The following is a 4,805-nucleotide window of genomic DNA, read 5'->3' on the forward strand; positions in this document are numbered from 1 at the left end:
TACTTCTTTTCATATAAATACACTCTATATAATCACACACATATGTACACACATGCACATAAATACACATTCAAGTAAGCAATGCTTATATATGTCTGTCTATATGTATTTATGTATGTATATATCTAGATATCCATCGATCCATATATTCATCTATCTGTCTGTATGTATGTATGTATGTATGTTTGTCAGTGTGTCTATCTATTATTCTATATATATATATATATATATATATATATATATATTTGTATTTATGTATGTATGTATGTATGTATGTATGTATGTATGTATGTATGTTTGTATGTGTATTGGATAAATAATTACAATGAGAGTGGTTGCAGTTAAGTGGATTTGTGGCTAAGGAATTTGCGTCATATCTGCATGATTTGGGGTTTTGTCTCACATGACACATTAAGCATGTGTTTTCTATTTGGGTTGACCAATGCTTCAGGAGTAGAATTAATAGCTGGAAACTGAAAGAAAGCCTGATTTACACACACACTCACACACACAAACACAAAAACATGCACATCAATCATGATAAGAGAAAAATTAATTAAGCAGATAAGGCCAAAAATGTCGCTAGAAGCTGGGATCACCAAGCGTAGATTGGCATATTTCAGTCATATTATGTGGAGAGAATCCCTGGAGAAGGACATCATGCTCAGAATTATCAGTGGCAAGAGAGGAAGAGGCCGACCAAGAACCAGCTGGCTTGAAACCATCAGGAGTGATACCGGAATGGACATGGCCAATCTGAAGGAAGCGGCCCAGGATAAAACTGACTGGAGGACACTGATCCAACGAGTGACTGAGAGTCGACTTCAACTGAGCGGATAGAGAGAGAGAGAGATCATGTCTTTATTTACTTTATCTTTTACGTTTTACTTGTTTCAGTCACTAGACTGTGGCCATGCTGGGGCACCACATTGGAAAATTATTAGTTGAATGGATCGACCCCAGTACTTATTTTTTTAAAGCCTGGTACTTATTCTGTCAATCTCGTTTTTGCTGAACCACTAAGTTACAGATACACAAACACACCAGAGTTGGTTGTCAAATGGTGGTGGGACACACACACGCATGCATGCACACACGCACACACATACATGATAGGCTTCTTTCAGTTTCCATTTACCAAATCCACTCACAAGACTTTGGTTGGCCCAAGGCTATAGTAGAATACATTTGTTCAAGGCACTACACAGTAGGACTGAACCTGGAACCATGTAGTCTGGAAGCAAGCTTCTTAAAACACAGCCATGCCTGTGTCTTATATACAAATATTAAGACTCTTCAAGTTTTCTGAAAGAAGTAAGCAGGAAAACTGCTTAAATCTTTTATCTTTTTTTTATCTACTGCTGGTGAGCTAATATTTATCTCTGCTGAAAAAGGAGTAATCACATTCTTTTATAGTTTGGTATGATTGTCATCGACAGGTCATTGAGGTTACGGAACAAAAGAAAATGTTCTGAGCTAAAGTTTTGCATTAAAAGAATTTTGGGCTCAGTGATTGTATGCACCTATTTATGTATGTGGGTGTGTGATTGTGCAAGTGCATGCATGTGCATATGTGAATATTGACCTGTGTCTTATAAATATCTGCACAAACACACACGTGTGCGTGCACACACACACAGATACATATGTAGATATATAAATGTGAAAATCAAGTGAAAATCAAAGAATCAAATCAAAATCGAAATCGATCAACATCAATGTGGTACCAGTGCCAGTGGCACATAAGAGAACCATCCGAACGTGGCTGTAGCCAGCACTGCATCGACTGGCCTCCGTGCTGGTGGCACGTAACAAACACCATCCGATCGTGGCCGTGCCAGCCTCGCCTGGCCTCCGTGCCGGTGGCACATAAAAAACACCATCCGAGCATGGCTGTTTGCCAGCTTCATCTGGCACCTGTGTCGGTGGCACATAAAAAGCACCCACTACACTCACGGAGTGGTTGGCGTTAGGAAGGGCATCCAGCTGTAGAAACTCTGCCAGATCAAGACTGGCCTGGTGCAGCCTTCGGGCTTCCCAGACCCCAGTTGAACCGTCCAACCCATGCTAGCATGGAAAGCGGACGTTAAACGATGATGATGATGATGATGATAAATACATGCAGATACATATATAGATACACATGCTGCTCATAAAAAATGCACATACACATACATAGGAACAAAAGTTCTCGGTTATATATAAAACTAATAAAATTAACAAAAAAGGGAGTAAAAAGAAGTTAAAGGGGATAGGTTAAAGAAAAAAATGACAATGAAATCTCATTTTCTTGAATTTTCACAATGGAAGAGAAAATTGAAGAAAATGGAGACACAAAGGAGAAATTCTTTAGTCTCGTGTTTTCATCTTATTCTATAGGGACTTTTCAAAGCATAGAAATTTTCTTTTTCATGTGTATCCATGCATATAAATGCATATATGCACCTATATAATTTGTGTGTGTATCTATATGTCATGGGCCAGTGTTCACACATATGTCTATGCACATACATATATAAATGTCCACAGTCAAATTACTGAAGCAAGTAAAAGAATATCTATATATGTGATTTTGTGTGTGTGTGTGTATGTGTATGTATGTCTAGGCATTTGCTTGTGTGAAACTTTTATTCGATTAGGACCCATCTTCCGATGAATTTTTGCTTTATCATAATACCCAAACTTATAGAAACTAGTAATATTTATCTACTATATTATTATTATTATCATTATCATTATTACCACCATTATCATTATATTCTTTCAATTTTTTTATCCATTTCTTGCTGCTGATTGTCTTCCTGACACCTAGGGTAAAGAAACTCACTGTATACATTAGCAGGCCACTAAAATAAAGACACTAGGTCATTCATTTACAAAGTAATATGAGAGAAAAATAGGGGAAGAAAGACACAGAAAAAAAGAAAGAAGGAAAAAAGAGAAAAAGAAAAACATTAAATAAATTAAATAAAGGGGAAAAGGGAAAAAAATTTGCAGCGACAATGCTCTTCTCAATATATGTATCATACCAGTTAAAACAATTACATGTGATGTACCATTTAAGACAACTTATTATTATTATTATTATTATTATTATTATTATTATTATTATTATTATTATTATTGAGAGAGTAGTGCATGCCAACAAAGTGATGCTAGGGTACAAATATACAAAACCCTTATCAGAAGGGTTGTCATGACCCATCATGATCACCCTTCTGATAAATGTTACACTTGACTCATGCATCACAACCATATGTATACGACATGGTGATCTCATATCTTGATAAACAGTGCATGACCTTGCAGGTGAGGCCTAGTTAGAATTTTCTTCATGTCAAGTAGTCCATCCTGCTCAAGCAGTCCCTGGATAAGGGTTGTTTAAGGATAATGAATGAAACACCCCTGTTTCCAGAGGTGAATGTTTCAGACCCCGAAGAATCCTTGTCAATACATGGCTATGAGGCTCCTCCAACTACTTCTGATCAGGATCAGCAATGCTCATTTCGTCAGCTGCTGAAAGATATGATCAACAGGTGAAGGTCAAGCAAGTGACAAGCAAGTTTGCAATATTGAGTAGAATATTTGTTGTAGCCCATCCTTTGCACCAAGACTAAACATGTACATTTAAAATCTTTCAGTTAGTTATGAGACAGTACCACTGCCTGACACTATATCAGGGCACTTAATATCATTTTTATTAAGGTGGAAAGTTAACAGAACCATTAGCACTCTAGGCAAAATGCTTAGTGGCATTTTGTCTGTCTTCATGTTCTGAGTTCAAATTCTGCCACAGTCAACTTTGCTTTTCATCCTTTTGGGTCGATAAATTAAGTATCATTTATTCACTGGGGTTGATATAATCGACTAACACCCCCCCCCACATACACACACCTCAAAACTTCAGGCCTTGTGCCTTTACTAGAAAGGATATTTATTATTATTATCATTATATTTGGCAAGTCAAGGAAGTTTGGTTCATGAGGACTCTGCTTTGCCAAACCATGGTAAAATGCACTCTATATACTCTGGAAAATGGTTGGTATTTAGGAAGATCATCCAGACATAGAAGCTATACCAAGACTGAGTTGTTTGAGTGAAACATGATCTTGTGACCCTCTCTAAGGTTGCAGTAACTCCAATAAAACTCATACTAACTGTTAAATTTTTCAACTTGTGCCAGCATGCAAAATGAAAATGATGATGATAGGTGCATACATTCTAGCAAACACATATACATCCATTAACACACCAGCATACACACACACACACACACATCAAAACCTCATTCAAGTAAATTCATCTGTCAATTATAATTGTATTTCTGGGATATAAAAATACCAACTACCAATTTCAAACACCTCTTGGCATTACTCTCTTTTCAAAGATATTTTTACTTTGTCTCATTTTCTTATCATTGTCAGAGAATGATAATAATAGTTTCTCCTGTAAACACAAGGCCCAAAACTTCCAGGTGGGGGTTAGTCAATTCCATGAACCCCAATATTAGAGTGGTACTTATTTCTGCCAGCTCATCACCTCATAATGATATTAAAAATAAAAATTATTTCTAATCTGGGTTCAAGGTGAGCAATTTTGATAGGGAGGTGTTAGTGGATACTTTGACTTCAGTACTTAACTGGCGGCGAGCTGGCAGAAACGTTAGCACGCCAGGCGAAATGTTCAGCAGTATTTCGTCTGTCGCTACGTTCTGAGTTCAAATTCCGCTATGGTTGACTTTGCTTTTCATCCTTTCAGGGTCGGTTAAATAAGTACCAGTTACGCACTGGGTCGATATAATCGAC

This window comes from Octopus sinensis, linkage group LG15 (genome assembly GCF_006345805.1).
Source record: "Octopus sinensis linkage group LG15, ASM634580v1, whole genome shotgun sequence".
Classification (NCBI taxonomy): Eukaryota; Metazoa; Mollusca; class Cephalopoda; order Octopoda; family Octopodidae; genus Octopus; species Octopus sinensis.